This window comes from Podarcis muralis, chromosome 6 (assembly GCF_964188315.1).
Source record: "Podarcis muralis chromosome 6, rPodMur119.hap1.1, whole genome shotgun sequence".
NCBI classification, from domain to species: domain Eukaryota; kingdom Metazoa; phylum Chordata; class Lepidosauria; order Squamata; family Lacertidae; genus Podarcis; species Podarcis muralis.
This window is the reverse complement of record NC_135660.1, coordinates 101544257-101561489: the sequence shown is the minus strand read 5'-3', so window position 1 is coordinate 101561489 and position 17233 is coordinate 101544257. Positions and strand designations below refer to the sequence as shown.

At 49.7% G+C, this 17233-nt stretch overlaps 1 long non-coding RNA gene across 1 annotated transcript; it reads right to left on the bottom strand.

The window, feature by feature from the left end:
- Positions 1–2850: 2850 nt before the first annotated feature.
- Positions 2851–16727, bottom strand: LOC144328088 (uncharacterized). Its single transcript, XR_013393347.1, has 2 exons — positions 16474–16727; positions 2851–3247 (listed from the first exon to the last, which is right to left on the bottom strand). It is a non-coding gene; the product is annotated as an uncharacterized LOC144328088 (long non-coding RNA).
- Positions 16728–17233: the final 506 nt, after the last annotated feature.

Below are 17233 nucleotides of genomic sequence, written 5' to 3'. Positions count from 1 at the left end.
CGGGGGAATGATTAATGGACTTCAATGTCTGTACACTAATGCGCAAAGCATGGGAAATAAACAAGATGAGCTTGAGCTCTTGGTACAGCAAACTAAATATGACATAATAGGAATCACTGAAACCTGGTGGGATAAGTCCCACGATTGGAATGTAATAATGGAGGGATACAATCTATTTCTATAACAGAGACCTCATTGTGGGAGTTTACTATAGATCCCCAAGCCAAACGGAGGACATAGATGATGCCTTCCTGGAACAGATGGCCAAGCATGCAAAAGGAAGGGAGATAGTAGTAATGGGGGACTTCAATTACCCGGATATTTGTTGGATGTCAAACTCAGCCAAGAGCATACGGTCAAACAGATTCCTCACTGGCCTTGCAGACAACTTCATTGTCCAGAAAGTGGGAGAAGCAACAAGAGGAACAGCCATTTTAGATCTGGTCCTAACCAATGTTGATGACCTGGTTAGTGGGGTAGAAGTGGAAGGATCATTAGGCACGAGTGATCATGCTCTTCTGAAGTTTACTATACAGCGGAAAGGAGGAGCCAAGCATACTAGGACTCAATTTCTTGACTTTAAGAAAGCCGACTTCATAAAACTTAGGGAAGTGCTGGGTGAGATCCCATGGACTGTAATACTAAAAGGAAAGGGAGTTCATGATGGCTGGGAGTCTGTTAAGAGGGAGATAGTAAAAGCACAACTTCAGGCAATACCAATGAGACGGAAACATGGAAGGTGCCTAAAGAAGCCAGGGTGGCTATCTAAAGAACTTTTAACTGAGTTAAGATTAAAAAAGGATGTGTACAAAAAATGGAAAAGGGGCAAACGACCAAAGAGGAATTCAAACAAATAGCCAGCACATGTAGACAGAAAGTCAGAAAAGCTAAAGCACAGAATGAACTCAGGCTTGCTAGAGAGGTTAAAAGCAACAAAAAAGGCTATTATGGGTATGTCCGTAGCAAAAGGAAGAACAAAGAAACAGTGGGGTCACTCAGAGGAGAAGATGGTGAAATGCAAACAGGGGACACAGAAAGGGCTGAACTCCTCAATGCCTTCTTTGCCTCAATCTTCTCCGATAAAGAAAACAATGCCCGACCTGAAGAATTTGGAGCAAATGATTCAGCCGAGGAAACACAGCCCAGAATAACTAGTTTAGATGTATTCAAGTCTCCAGGGCCAGATGAACTGCATCCAAGAGTATTAAAAGAACTGGCAGATGTGATCTCAGAACCACTGGCAATCATCTTTGAGAATACCTGGAGAACAGGCGATGTCCCGGCAGACTGGAGGAGGGCAAATGTTGTCCCTATTTTCAAAAAGGGGAAAAGAGAGGACCCAAATAATTATCACCCAGTCAGTCTGACATCAATACCAGGGAAGATTCGGGAGCAGATCATTAAGCAAACAGTCTGTGAGCACCTAGAAAGGAATGCTGTGATCACCAATAGTCAGCATGGATTTCTGAAAAATAAGTCATGTCAGACTAACCTGATCTCATTTTTTGACAGAATTACAAGCCTGGTAGATGAAGGGAACGCAGTGGATGTAGCCTACCTTGATGCCTTGACGCAAGGCATTCGACAAGGTGCCCCATGATATTCTTGTAGAGAAGCTGGTAAAATGCGGTCTTGACTATGCTACCACTCAGTAGATTTGTAACTGGCTGACTGACCGAACGAACCCAAAGGGTGCTCATCAATGGTTTCTCTTCATCCTGGAGAAGAGTGACTAGTGGGGTGCCACAGGGTTCTGTCTTGGGCCCGGTCTTATTCAATATCTTTATCAACGACTTGGATGATGGACTCAAGGGCATCCTGATCAAATTTGCAGATGACACCAAACTGGGAGGGGTGGCCAACACCCCAGAGGACAGGATCACACTTCAAAACGACCTTGACAGATTAGAGAACTGGGCCAAAACAAACAAGATGAACTTTAACAGGGAGAAATGTAAAGTATTGCACTTGGGCAAAAAAAATGAGAGGCACAAATACAAGATGGGGGACACCTGGCTTGAGAGCAGTACATGTGAAAAGGATCTAGGAGTCTTGGTTGACCACAAACTTGACATGAGCCAACAGTGTGACGCGGCAGCTAAAAAAGCCAATGCAATTCTGGGCTGCATCAATAGGAGTATAGCATCTAGATCAAGGGAAGTAATAGTGCCACTGTATTCTGCTCTGGTCAGACCTTACCTGGAGTACTGTGTCCAGTTCTGGGCACCACAGTTCAAGAAGGACACTGACAAACTGGAACGTGTCCAGAGGAGGGCAACCGAAATGGTCAAAGGCCTGGAAACAATGCCTTATGAGGAACGGCTAAGGGAGCTGGGCATGTTTAGCCTGGAGAAGAGGAGGTTAAGGGGTGATATGATAGCCATGTTCAAATATATAAAAGGATGTCATATAGAGGAGGGAGAAAGGTTGTTTTCTGCTGCTCCAGAGAAGCAGACACGGAGCAATGGATTCAAACTACAAGAAAGAAGATTCCACCTAAACATTAGGAAGAACTTCCTGACAGTAAGAGCTGTTCGACAGTGGAATTTGCTGCCAAGGAGTGTGGTGGAGTCTCCTTCTTTGGAGGTCTTTAAGCAGAGGCTTGACAACCATATGTCAGGAGTGCTCTGATGGTGTTTCCTGCTTGGCAGGGGGTTGGACTCGATGGCCCTTGTTGGTCTCTTCCAACTCTATGATTCTATGATTTGTAAATCACATTTGCACCCCCAACCCCCCACTCCGGTTTTAGCCTTATTCACTTATTTGGTCTTCTGTTCTTGCTCAAATACTATGTGGTATCTGGCCACCCTACTACAAAGTAGTACTACAAAATCACACATTACAAAGATCACTAATTTTCTATACTGTGTATAGAGATTTATTTATTTGGAACATTTGTGCCTCGCTGTTCAGCCAACAAGGCCACCAGACAACTTAAATGCAATCAAAGCAAGATGGTCCCTACCCACAGGCAAAGGGGGCAGGGAGGGAAGAGGAATATCAAATCTCAGTCACAAATCACTAAACAGTTGTTCCTATGTTGACCAGCTGGCACAGTTCAGGAGCTGGACCTCCAGCAAAGCTCTCCCACTGATGGCTGCCCCAGATAACAGTTGTGGGGAGAGGAGGCCCGAGGGAGCTGTCCTGTCACTGCAGAGCCAGTGGAGGGAGCTCTGCTTCACAGCTCTCACGGAAGTACTGTAGTTTGGATACTACGGGCTCCTCTGCAAAGCTGAAAGCAATTGCTCTGTGAAATAAATAAAAAATTCAGTGTGTAGAAATCTTTTCACTATGTGTCTGTTTTGTATTTAAAGCTTCACAGCCACCAAGTGCTAATCAGCTTGAAGCATGCTACAAGTCTTTCATAACATTATTGATATAAGTAAAGAAACATCTCATGTGGGAAAAATAGACACAATGTTTCCTTAAGAATTAAAAATTCCAGCACTCTCCATATGCAGCAGAATGAGGTGGCCAAATGGACCATACTACCTCAAGCTACAGGTGAGGAATAACACTTCTATGCGTAAAAACCAAAGCCTAGCACATCATAGAGAAGGTACTTGTCAATTAAAAAAGCTAGCCTTTCCCCTGCTTTGCTGGCTTTCTAGTTGCAGGGAACTTTTAGTGTGTGAAAGCAATTTTCCATTGCTGCTCTTGCAGTTTATTTGACAGTTTCAGATGGCTTTGTGTTGTTGTAAACAAAATCTGCCCTTATTCCTTTATGTATTGGAGAACCTTGTAGGTTCTCCATCGGGAGGAGAAAATAACAGAGGCCAACCAGAGAATATTGAGAAGCAAAGCAGCTAGTAAGCCTGATCTTTATTAAACTGTTGCAACAGGGTGCTCCACCCACACGCAGGAGAGAGGAGGAGGACCGCAAACAATGTGTGCTTGCCATTTTGAAATTCCCTGCCCTGGAGCTCAAGACCACCCCCACAAACATCATACCTACATCACAGAAAAGGAAAATTTCTACAATAGAAATTTGAATGTTGTTTTTCCTGTCTGCCAGGTTATCTGATAATGCCTTATCTGATTGCCTTTCCTGGTAGTCTGGCCATTCCTTTGAGATGGTAATTACCCAATTCCTGAGACAATGGGAAGCAAAGACAGACCACTGAATACATAACAGTGAAAATACATTATTCCTTTCCACTTGGGATAATCTTGCCATAAATGCCCAAAACTAGCCTGACTAAGGAGTGGTGGAGAGGTATACTTCTGAATATTCAATAATTCTATAACATTTGCAGTATCAGATTGAGGTCTGCTGCTTCACATCAACAACCTGAAAGGATTTACTCCATGACTTTATACTTTCCTTAATGGTAAATATTAAGTAGGGTAGACAAATTGCAACATTGAGCTATTGTAGTTCCCATGCCAATATTGTAGTTCCCCATTTCAAATTCCTTCTTGCTCCCTGTCAGTGGAGGCTCGTCCTTAAGGGGGACTGGGGCACTGCTCCACCAAGCTCAATTGTTTCTTGGCTGTCCTCCAACAGCCTGCTTCTTTCTTACATCCTCTCTAGGGTTGGCATGAGCAGTGAGCTCCTTCCTCCTCAGTCTCAGGGCTGCCTTTGCAGAACTCAACGAGGGGGGAGGGGCATGCCCCACATGCCCCTGTCCAGGGGAGGAGAGGGACAGGGAAGCTGCTGCTCAGGCTCCTTGAGTGCGCCAGGTCAGAAGCGACCCGGAGGCGGAGCTGCTGCTGTGACTGGGAGCGAGGTGCACTGCAGCCACCCACCCTCCTGCTCTCTTCCTTGGGTCAGGCCTAACCTAAGGACAGAGCTGTGGCCAGCAGAAGCACTGCAGCTTAGGTCAGCTCCTTCTCACGTGGAGCCAGGCACCAATGAGGGAGCCTGCTGTGGGGGCACCTGTTTGTGCCCCTGACACAAATTTGTGCCCCCACGGCCCACACATGCTACACTTCTGGGTGGGGACAAAACCAGAGTTACTGTAGTTGGCTTCATCCATGGGCGTAGCCAGGATTTTTGTTAGTGGAGGCAGGCCTTTTGTTAGGGGGTCAGAACCTCAGTTAGCTATGTATTTTTATTTAGTTGGCCCCCCTTGGCCACATCCATGGCTCCATCTATCATAACATTTTGGAAATGCCCTGACCCACCCACCCCAACACTGATGTTGATTTTCTGAGATATCAGGCGCTCAAGCACAAGTCAAACATAAAGAATCGCTGCTGTTTCTTTTTGTGTAGCCTGTTTAGACTGGAAATTTGCCTCAGTTTTTTATTCTTTAAGGAAGGTTCTGTAAAGTGCAGGATAATGTAGTAGCTAACAGCATGGCAGGATGATCCCAAGAAGCTCAGTTAGTTGGGGACATGGGCATAGCCAGGGGGTGAAGTGGCCACCCCTAAATCAAGTAAATAAATAAAAATACAGAGAGTCTGATATTCCAGATGCAATCACACTTCTTCCTTAGAGCAGCCTCCTATTCATTTATTTCTTGTTGAAAGATAAAGAAGTGTTTTTCAGAAACTAGCAACAACCTTATATATCAAGAAGACACATGTAGTTCATAGTAACTGTCTTTCAGGGCAGTTTGTCTAGGAACAAAAGCAAGTGTTGCTATGAACACTGACTAGTCACTAGAATAATAAGATGAAAGCTGGAGGTGGGGTTCGGGGTGGGGTTAGTCTTTCTTTAAACAAACATGTAAGTACTGTATGGATGCCAAGCAGAAGAAGAAGACAAGCGTTTCTGTGGGGGAGGGAGTTTATTGACTGCTCAGATATAAGACTCACAACATCATTTTATAACCAAAGAAAGTGCCTTTATGTGACCATTAAATCAAATCAACTGGAATTACCGGTATATTCACAGAAAGCCTTTAGCAGAATCATTTCCTGTCCTCGGAATCCAACTGGAAGTGTTGGGCGAGCCGACTGCATAATCAAAAAGGCCAGTAAGTTACTGCGAGACAAACAGAGGAAGCTGTGTTCCTTTTCAAATCTGTCTGTCAACAGTCACACACACCAAGCAAAAGCCACCCATAACAGACGTTTTCCTTGATAAATGGGAGAACTGTCTGATAATCAACAACCATATAATTTTATCCAGTAGTATTAGTTTGATCTGACGGAAACTGCACATTTCCCGAGCAGCACTGAAAGAATGCTTCATTTAACTACAAACCCCCAAATCTGGGATCCCATCAAAACTAATGTTTGGTAAAAGTTTTGCAGCAAACCCCCCACATTTTGTAACACCCCATAAACAGAGTAATTGATACATCAAACCGGGGTTCATAATTAATATCAAAAACCCATCATTGTCCGGTTCACTCCAAACTGGTGCCAAAGTCTGGCAAAAGTCTTGTAGCATTTTGCCAGACATTGTAGAATTTTTTTAGCATTTTGCCCGACAAACCAAGTAAGTGACAGGGGTCATAAGGTCACCCCAAAACCCAACATCGCCTGATTCACTCCAAATCAAGGCCAAAGTCTGGCAAAATGTTTGCAGTAAAAACCGCATGTTTTGCAGTGCCCCCCAAACGGAGTGGTTCCTAGCACATCAGGAGGAAGAGTCAAGACAACCAAAAGTGGATAAATAGGTTTGTCAGAGACTGCCTCCCGGTCTCAGCTCACAGAAGACCAACGCTAGCCATTAGAACTGTACAGAAGTCTTTATTGGCATTTAGTTTCCATTTCCAAACACTAGCGTGCGTCTCTACGTCTAAACCCTAGACCAGCGAAGCCTCGTCTGAGTCTCCGCCCCCTGTACACCAGCTTAAGACTCTAGCCTTACTCCACCTTCTACGTTTCTCCTTCCTCCTCTGGGTCCTACTACCCCCCTGGGTGCCTTCTTTCCGGGATGCCTCGGAAGCGGACCCTTCGGACTCCTCCCCTTCTCTCCGGCGGGCTTTGGGACCCGGCTCTCTCTCCGGACTGCCCATTGCGCCCCCCCTCCTGTACATTTGAACTTGGCGCGCGCGCGCTGCCCCTGACCTTCCTTTTGACCGTTACCTCGCTCTCTGATGCAGGCGTGGCTAACCCTGACTCATGTCCTTCCGCTGACGGAAGGCTGCCTGCTGCCGATGTTTGGGACTCCTCCCCCTTACTGCTCTCCGGTGGGAAAGTTGGTCCCGATTTCCAGCTGCTGCTCTCTGAATCCCCTCTGGCCCCTCCTTCCTGGGGTGTTCCCTCTGGCAACCCCCTGGCTCTGACCACTGGGGCCCCTTTCTGTGAATCCTCTGATTCACTGGAGAGACTTAGAGACCTCGGATGGCTACCCTCGCTGACTTCTCCCTCAGATTCCTCTCCCTCGGTCTCTACTTCCTCCCTCTCCTGTCCCTCTGCTCCTGAACCCCTGACATCCATCCCCCCCTCGAAGCCCCCCCTTCCCCCCTCCCCTCCTTCCGGTGCGGGTACTGGGTGCTCCGTCGTCGCGGGGGTGCTTGCCGGATACAGTTCATCCCCCATGTACTCGTCAACGTCGCTCTCCTCTGCTTCCATCTCTCTGTCTTCATGCTCGAACCCCACGTTGTCCCCCAACACGTCCATGTCCGTCTCGCCCCTCTCCCCCTCTTCGGGTGGTCCCATCCAAGGACCCCTCAGCCACTTCCTGCGCCACTGCTCCTCTGGTTGATCGTCCCACCAATACGCGTGGTCTGAGGCAGACCCCGGTGGCGAACCCACCTGAGAGCTGGGGACTGGTGCCGGTTCCTCGTCCGAGTCGAACCCCAGGAATGTGCTGGCTGAAAGAGTGGGTGTGAAAAGCCAGTCATCGAAATACTCTGCTGGCATGGGCCTGTGCGGGAAGAGGGCATGAAACTCCTCTTTGAGCAGCGGTTCCTCCAAGGCATAGTCCGGTACCCAGCTGTTGGCACTGGCCGGGGTACCCTCTCTGGCTAGGAAATATTCTACTCCCTCTTCCCCCCATCTGGAGTCCAAAATCTCTGTGACCTCATTGATGTGTCCCTTCCTAGGCGGCCCCCTCACTCTGGGCCCTTCACTGCTCTGGTCTGGTGCGGTGTCTGGCTCCTGAAACCTATGAGGTGCTTTGTAGGGCGTGAGCACCGATCTATGGAACACCGGATGCATTCTGGAACCCTCCGGAAGAGCCAACCGGAAGGCCACTGGATTGACCTGCGCCTGGACTTGGTAAGGTCCTAGCTGCTTATGTCCTAGCTTCTTCTTAGCTAATGATCTGGTCGGCACTGCTTGCGCTGCTAGCCAGACCCAGTCACCCACCTGTATGTCTTCCCCAACTCTTCTGTGTCTGTCGGCCTGCACCTTGTATGCGTGCTTAGCTAGTTCTAACTGCCTCCTGAGCTGTTCGTGGACTTCCTGCAACTCTGACGCTAAGGCTTCCGCTGCCTGTGGCTCCCCCTCCCCCACTCTCTCTAAACCCGGGAAGGTTCTGGGATGCCTCCCGTTGTTGGCGAAGAACGGCGTCACCCCCGTCGACACGTGCTTCGTATTGTTGTAAGCGAACTCGGCGAGCGGCAGGTAGTCCACCCATGTCGTGGGCTGCTGGTTGGCGTAGCATCTTAGGTACTGCTGCATGACGGCGTTGACCCTCTCCGCTTGTCCGTTGGTCTGCGGGTGTCTCGCCGACGCCAAATTGACTTTGACGTTCAGAATGCCCATCAGCTTCTGCCAGAAGTTCGAGATGAACTGCCGCCCCCGGTCGGAAAGAATAGACCGTGGCAGACCGTGGACCTTGAACACGTGGTCTATGAACAGTTTGGCGGTCTGCTCTGCCGTGGCTACCTTCGCACACGGAATGAAGTGTGCCATCTTAGTAAACATGTCCACCACCACTAGCACTGCTGTCTTTCCCCTCGAGCTGGGCAGATCCGTGACGAAGTCCAGGGCCACCCTCTCCCACGGTTCAGACGGTGTCTGCAGCGGTTCCAGCAATCCCGCCGGCGGTCTGTGAACTGACTTGGCCCTTTGGCAGGTGTTACATCTCGAGACGTAATCCGCTACTTCCCCCCGCATCTTGGGCCACCAAAAGTCTCTGGCTACGAGTTCGACAGTCTTTTCTTTGCCAAAGTGCCCTGCGGTGGGAGCGTCGTGTAGCTGCTGCAGGACCCTTGCGCGGAGGTCATCTCCCGGTACGTAGAGTGCTCCCTTGTGGAGGAGCAACCCATCGCGAATCTGGAACTCGTCGGCCCTCGCTGTGCCCCTGTGCACCTCCTCCATCTTGGCCCGTGCGAAGGGGTCTTCCCGCAGCGCGCGACGTACGGCGTCCAGGTCCACGGTTGCCGACGCGCATGCCCACGCTTCCGGTGCGAAAATGTGCTTGGCCGCCGACGGTGCCGCCTCCTCCAGGTATTGCGGCTTTCTGGACAATGCATCCGCCATCACGTTGTTGTCGCCTGGGATGTACTCTATCTTGAAGTCGAAGTCCGCGAAGAACTCTGCCCATCTAATGTGTCTCTGGTTGAGGAACCTAGCCGTGCGCCAGTACTCCAGATTCTTGTGGTCCGTGTGGACCTGCACTGTCTGTCTGGCTCCGATGAGGAAGTGCCTCCATGCCTTGAATGCTGCATGTATGGCTAGCAACTCCCTGTCCCAGATAGTGTAATTCTGCTCCGACTTGCTGAGCTTCCTCGAGTAGAAGGCGCACGGCCTCCAGTCCCCCTGCTGGTCTTGTTGCAACAGGACAGCTCCCACGGCTCTGTCTGAGGCGTCCGTCTCCACCCTCATGGGTCTGCTGGGATTCACATGCAGTAGCTGCTCTTCGGACGCGAAGAGACGCTTGAGTTTCTGAAAGGACTGCTCCGCTTGCTCCGTCCAGATGAATTTCTTCTTCTTGGAGCTGAGCGTGTCGGTGATGGCCGCTGTCTGCATGGCAAATCCCTTGATGAACTTGCGGTAAAAGTTGGCAAAGCCGACAAACCGCTGGACTTCCTTCCGATTGCGTGGGCTCTTCCAGTCCAAAACTGCGCGAACCTTGGCGCTGTCCATGGCGAGCCCCTTGTCCGACAACTTGTAGCCCAGGAAATCCACCTCCGTCACGTCGAACTGGCACTTCTCCAGCTTGGCGTACAGCCTGTGCTCCTTCAGTCTCTGCAGAACTTCCCTGACATCCCTCTCGTGCGCCTCTCGCGATTCTGAAAAAATCAGGATGTCGTCCAGGAAGCATACGCACTTCTTGTAAAGGAGCCCCGCCAGCACGTGATGCATAAAGGCTTGGAAAGTGTGAGAGCCATTTTGTAATCCGAAGGGCATAACTCTGTATTCGTAGGTGCCCAGTGGCGTGAACATGGCCGTCTTCCACTCGTCTCCGTCGCGCATGCGAATCAGGTTGTACGCGCCACGTAGATCCAGCTTGGTGAAAACGCGTCCTTTCCGCACCGTCGCGAGCAGGTCGTCTATCTTGGGCATGGGGAAAGCTGAGGGCTTGGTTTTCGAATTCAAGATTCTGAAGTCCACCACCAGTCTTTTTTGGGGCGTATCCCGCTTCTTCACAAAGAATACGGGACTGCCTCCCACCGCTTTCGACTCCCGGATGAACCCACGCTTCAAATTGTGATCTATGAACTCCCTGAGTTCTTGCAGTTCATCCTCAGACATGGAGTACAGTTTCCCAGTTGGCAGCGTCGCCCCCGGCAGGAGGTCAATCTTGCAATCATAGGGTCTGTGAGGGGGTAGCTTGTCCGCCTCCTTCTCGCAGAATACCTCCAAAAACTCCGCATACTTGTGGGGTACTGCTTGCAGCGTGCCCAACTGCAACTGCGGGTCCTCCTCTTCCCCTTCCGGGTTGGGTATAATGCAGTGTTCTGCACAGTAGGAGGAGCCAAAAGTCAGTTGGCGCTGGTACCACGCCAATGCTGGGCTGTGCCTGTGCAGCCAACTCATGCCTAATACTATAGGCGTGTCGGACAGCTGGGTGACATTGAAACTGATAACTTCCCGGTGATTCCCAATTTGCATCACCATAGGCGGCGTCTGCTGCACCACCTGCCCCCCTAGCAGTTCCCTGCCATCCACCGTGACAACCTTCAGGGGCAGTGTGGCTGGCAGTAATGCTACGTTGTGTTGTTGAATGAACTCCAATCCTATAAAGTCTGCGTTACTGCCAGAGTCAATTGTAATAGGCACTTCTAAGGTGAGTCCATTGGGCAGCTGAAGCGATGCGGTTAGCTGCACCACTGGCTTGGGCGGGAGGGGGTCTGTGGGCTGCAAAATCTCTGGGGACTTCCTCACTGACTCGTCTGGCTGGGCCCCAGTGCCTCCTCTTCCAGCCAGACCTGGTCGTTTCCCTGCTGTGGTGCTCTCTGCTGAGTTGTTTCCAATACTGTCACTGAAGCTGCAGTGTGCTTGAAACTCCTCTGGGGACACTCTTTCGCCATGTGCTCTGCACTCTCACATATATAACACTTCCTGTTCCTTCTAGGCAGCTTCGATTTTACTGCTCCCTGCGTTAAGGCTCTGGTAGCTGAGTGAGCCCTAGCACCGCCAATCTCCATCTGCTCCTCGCCCCCTCCCTGTGGAGGCGTGGACTGCGCACGCGCTGCCTCTCTGGGCAAGAGGGAGGGCACTCTCGCTGGTGAACGTCCCCAACGCCCTTCTTCTTTGCTCCACGGACGTTCTTCCTGCCTCACCCCAATAGACAACGCTCTTTCAACCACTTGCTGAGTGGTGGTGGGTCTCTCTCCCCTTGCCATCTCATCCTTGATCTGTGCATTCAGACCCTCCCAAAAAAGGTCTCTAACCGGCGGCGAATCCTTATCCCAATTCAGCGCGTTGACCAATGCAAAAAACCGGGAATGATACTGCCTTACGCTGGCTTTCCCTTGTCTTAGCCCAAATATGTCCCTCCGGGCAATGTCCAGGTCTATTTTGGATAAGAAACAGGAGTCCATCGCCTTAATGAACGCATCTGCGCTTTGGAGCGCTGAATCCTTATCTCTCCACAGGTTGCGTAGCCATGATTTCGCGTCCCCATGCAAATGAGACAAAATAAACCCCACTTTTTCCCTCTCATCTCTAAAGTCTCTTTCCAGCAGCTGCAGCGCAAACAGCACATCTGCTCTGAAATTGGGGTACTGCTGCAAATTCCCATCAAAATGAGATACAATGCTGCCTCCTCTCTTCCCCAAACCGATCCCCTCGGACCTGGGTGCTGGGATCCCCTGCTTTACAAGCCCTTCCAACCTGGCTTGAAGATCTCTGCATGCAGCTGCCGCTTCTTCCTCTCTCTTCCTGGATGCGATTATTTCAGCGTTGAGTAGCGTCACCGCTTCTTGCAGGGAAGCTATTTTCTGTTCTGTAGTCATCTTGCCTGACTCTTGTGAGCTCGCAAGGCACCAGTCTTCCACCCTCCCTGCCTCGCTTCCTTAGCGATGCTTGAGGCGAAGAAAACCGATGATAACTGTGAGACGAGGCTTACTGTCAGAGACTGCCTCCCGGTCTCAGCTCACAGAAGACCAACGCTAGCCATTAGAACTGTACAGAAGTCTTTATTGGCATTTAGTTTCCATTTCCAAACACTAGCGTGCGTCTCTACGTCTAAACCCTAGACCAGCGAAGCCTCGTCTGAGTCTCCGCCCCCTGTACACCAGCTTAAGACTCTAGCCTTACTCCACCTTCTACGTTTCTCCTTCCTCCTCTGGGTCCTACTACCCCCCTGGGTGCCTTCTTTCCGGGATGCCTCGGAAGCGGACCCTTCGGACTCCTCCCCTTCTCTCCGGCGGGCTTTGGGACCCGGCTCTCTCTCCGGACTGCCCATTGCGCCCCCCTCCTGTACATTTGAACTTGGCGCGCGCGCGCTGCCCCTGACCTTCCTTTTGACCGTTACCTCGCTCTCTGATGCAGGCGTGGCTAACCCTGACTCATGTCCTTCCGCTGACGGAAGGCTGCCTGCTGCCGATGTTTGGGACTCCTCCCCCTTACTGCTCTCCGGTGGGAAAGTTGGTCCCGATTTCCAGCTGCTGCTCTCTGAATCCCCTCTGGCCCCTCCTTCCTGGGGTGTTCCCTCTGGCAACCCCCTGGCTCTGACCACTGGGGCCCCTTTCTGTGAATCCTCTGATTCACTGGAGAGACTTAGAGACCTCGGATGGCTACCCTCGCTGACTTCTCCCTCAGATTCCTCTCCCTCGGTCTCTACTTCCTCCCTCTCCTGTCCCTCTGCTCCTGAACCCCTGACAAGGTTGTATTTATTAAATATAACAACTTGAGGATCGGCAAAACTAGTCAGATTCGACCAATGTAACCAAATCAAATTGTCTGGGCAGGTGTGCTTGTTCACCTCTACCCACAAACACACAAGTGCTCAAACAGAGCTCTTTGCAGATCCTTAAGAACCCAACCCAAATCAGAAAGATGCATACCACCAGGTCTATACAACTGTTGGGCACAGAACATAATTCTGCCATGAGGGATATAAGCACCCACATTTTCAAACACAAACATCGTTGTAGAATGATTAGCTTTGTGTCTTGCCCATCCACCTTCTTAGGAAGGCTGCCCCCACTCCATAAGCACCTCTACAACATTCCAAACCAAACTATGATAAGCTCAGGGATGAGGAAGCACAGCTGATGGAGATATTTAGTGATCTCAACTGAATTTACCTCACCAGATTGTTATCCCCAAGATGGATGACCAGAATGTCAGGATTAGGGTTAGGGCTAGGGCAGGGGATAGGTGAACGTTCAGGGTTAGGGTTAGTGCCTGGGGTTTTTTTTCATGCTTTTTAAGCTTCTAATGATATTGCTTCATGTCAGGGGCTCAGGAGCAGAGGCACAGGGGAGAGAGGAAATGGAGAGCGAAGGGGAAGAATCTGAGGGCAGTGGAGGGGAGAATGACAGTGACCCGAGAGATTCCATGAGCCTCTCCAGCGAATCAGAAGATTCCAAGAAGGGAGCGCCTATGGTCAGGGCAAGGGGGGTCACAGGGGAGACGCAACAGAAGCAAGGGGCCAGCGGAGACTCCCAAAGCAGCAGTGGGAGATCAGGACCAGCTTCCCCACCAGAGCGCAGTGGGGGGGGGAAGAGTCCCATGTGTCAGGGCCAGCATCTCCTCCAGCAGAGAGAGAAGATGAGTCAGGGCTGACCACGCCTCTATCGGAGAGCGGGGGAACGGAGGGGACGTCAGGTCCAGCTAGCCTCCCCAAAGGGGGAAGCAGTGACAGGAGCAGTGTAACGGTCAGGAGGAAGGCGGCGGGCTGGGCGGGCGCGCCAAGTTCGAATGTACAGGCGCACAGGACAGCAGAAAACCCGGATTGGGAACCAGGTCCTAAAGCCCGCCGGAGGCAGGGGGAAGACTCAGGGGACTCAGCGTCAGAAGAGTCTAGGAAGGGCAAGACCCCAGCGGACAGGCGGAACCAAAGGAGGAAAGAGCAAAGGAAGAGGTGGAGCAAGGCTAGAGTCTTAAACTGGTGTCTGGGGGGAGGAGATTCAGACGGAGCTTCAGCGGTCTAGAGTTTGAGACGTAGAGCTGCGCGCCGCGGCTGTGAAAGTGAAATTGAGCTTCAATAAAGACTGTTTTATATAACAATGAACTGGCGTTGGTCCTTTGTGAGCTGGGACCTCGGGCAGCTCTGACACTTCATTTTTATGAGACTGGATAATTCCCAAAAGTAAGCAAACTACCTGAAACGTAGCAAAACTAAGAGAAATGTGAAAACCAAAAGTGAGATACCAGAAACCCAACAAGGAAGGAATTCATGAAAAAGGAAAATTGCCAGACAGAGACTTCAATCAAATCATTACCAAATTCACCAGAATCCCAAAACCAATTGAAAAGAAGCAGAAATGTGAGAAGCAGAAGAAATACCATCAGAAACCCCCAACAAGAGGGAAAAAGTAAATTGCGCAGAAACCCCAAAGCCAGTTAAACCTTAGTTTTGCATGGTGCCTGGGGTGATTTCGCTTTTCCCTGAGATGTTTACTGTGTGGGTTTCTTGTGGTTCTATTCAATTGGTTTTCTCATCTTTTGTGGATGTGGTTTGTTTCTGTTGTTTCTTGTTTGTTTTGGGGATTATGTTGAATTTTTTCTGTGGTTTTCGTTTCATAGATTCTTTTATATAAATTACGATTGTGAAATATACTCAGAGTCTTGTATGTATTTCATGCTCTTTATTGCCCCCCCCCCTCATGCTTTTATATACATTATTTACACAATGAGTACCGTCTGACTGGCTAACTCTGCTTCCCTCTTGGAGCCTGATTGGCCTGCAGGAAAAGACCAATCAGTTGTTGCATTCTAGGACCCAAGGTTAGTACATAACAGATTGGGTGCTGGATTGATGGTGAGTTTGCTTCCTTTCTAGGTTTTTTGGGTTTTGCACCTTTGAGAATATTAATTTGTATGAGATCTGATAATCCCAAGAATAAAAGGAAAACCACCAGAAATGAAGCAAAACCACCAGAAATGACCATTCCAACAATGAAGTCAACCACTAAAAACACAAAAACCTACTGAAAAGAAGCAGAAGAACCATGTAAAAGCAACATCAATGGAAACTGGCAAAGAAGCCAACTAATCCCAAACAAAGCAGATTCACCAGAAACCCCCAAAGCATTCAAAAGTATTACCACCTGTCAGGGGTTCAGGGGCGGCCCTGACACCACCAGAATGCAAAAACAAGAAAACTTCTCAAAAGAAGCAATAAAGCAAAAGTCCAAAAAACAAGCTAAACCAATGGAAAAGAAATGAAGCCAGCTGCAAACAAAGCACATTCACCAGAAACCCAAGACTAAGTGAAAACTAGTATGCTATGTTGGTTAATTTCTGTTGCTTGAAGTGCTTTTGGACTCCCATAAATTGCATTTTGCTTTTTAAAAACTGGTTTCCAGTTTCTTTGTAATTGGTGGCTTTACTGCTTCTTTTTTGTTTTCTGCTGGTTTGTTTAATTTGGGGTGGTTTTGCTTTTTTTTGCATTTAATTGTTTTGCTTCTTTTACTTTGAATGGTTCTGCGGTTTTGGGTGAGATTGTTTCTTTTCCATTGATTTGGCTTGGTTTTCATGTCTCCTGGTTTTGCCTCATTTTGGGAATATTTCTTGGTTTTTGTGCTTCTGGTGGTATTTCTTCAATTTTATGACATAACCAAGCCAAAACACCAGAAACACAGAAACAAATCATAAAGAAGCAGAGGGTTACAGTGAGAGTTGGGTTTGAGTTGGAATAGGATTAGGAGTTAGAGTTGGGGTTGCGTTACGGTAAGAGAAGAACAGCAGAAGGAGAAATTTAATTTTATTACTTAGGGTTAGGGTTAAATTAGCAATATAATTTTATTATTTATACTCCACCCAAGTCACTAGTGGCCACTTTCAATAAAAGGTAAAAACATGAGCGCACTCTAAGTGAATGCTCATGAATGTAGAAACTCTTACTTCCCATAGAATTCCCAAAGAAGACCTGGGAATTGTAGCTCTGAGCTTCTTTGCAGAGGGTTGGACTAGATGACCCTTGGGTTCCCCTTCCATCTCTACTAGGATGCTCCCTGTCTCACTCTCACTCACACACTCCTCCTCTCCTTTTCATGGCAGTTTCACCTTTTTCTGCACTCCTTGTTCGGAAGGGCGGAGGAGGCTGTGCTGCCGCCATGTTGGGCGAGGGCAGGGGTACCGGAAGGAGGTGCCACCGGAGGAGAGGCAAGAGGACAGGAAAAGGAGAGGAAAGGGTGGAAGAGCTGTGCTGCCGCCATGTTTGGCGAGGGCAGGATTACCGGAAGGAGGTGCCACTGGAGGAGAGGCAAGAGGACAGGAAGGGGAGAGGAAAGGGCGGAAGAGGCTGTGCTGCCGCCATGTTTGGCGAGGGTAGGATTACCGGAAGGAGGTGCCACTGGAGGAGAGGCAAGAGGACAGGAAGGGGAGAGGAAAGGGCGGAAGAGGCTGTGCTGCCGCCATGTTTGGCGAGGGTAGGATTACCGGAAGGAGGTGCCACTGGAGGAGAGGCAAGAGGACAGGAAGGGGAGAGTAAAGGGCGGAAGAGGCTGTGCTGCCGCCATGTTTGGCGAGGGTAGGATTACCGGAAGGAGGTGCCAGCGGAGGAGAGGCATGAGCACAGGAAGGGGAGGGGAAAGAGCGGAAGAGGCGCTGCGACGTTGCTCTCCCGACCCCGCTCTCCCCAGGGTGCAGCCCTGCCCCCCGCCCCACCCTCACCTGCCTTTCTCCCCCAGTGGCCTTCCTCTCGTGCACCGTGGCGGAGGGATGGTGGGGGTGGGCCACGGAAGTATATATACAAGAATATACATACCTAGATATAGGTGTCCGTTTGTAAATATATAAAAATAAAATGGATATATGTATATGT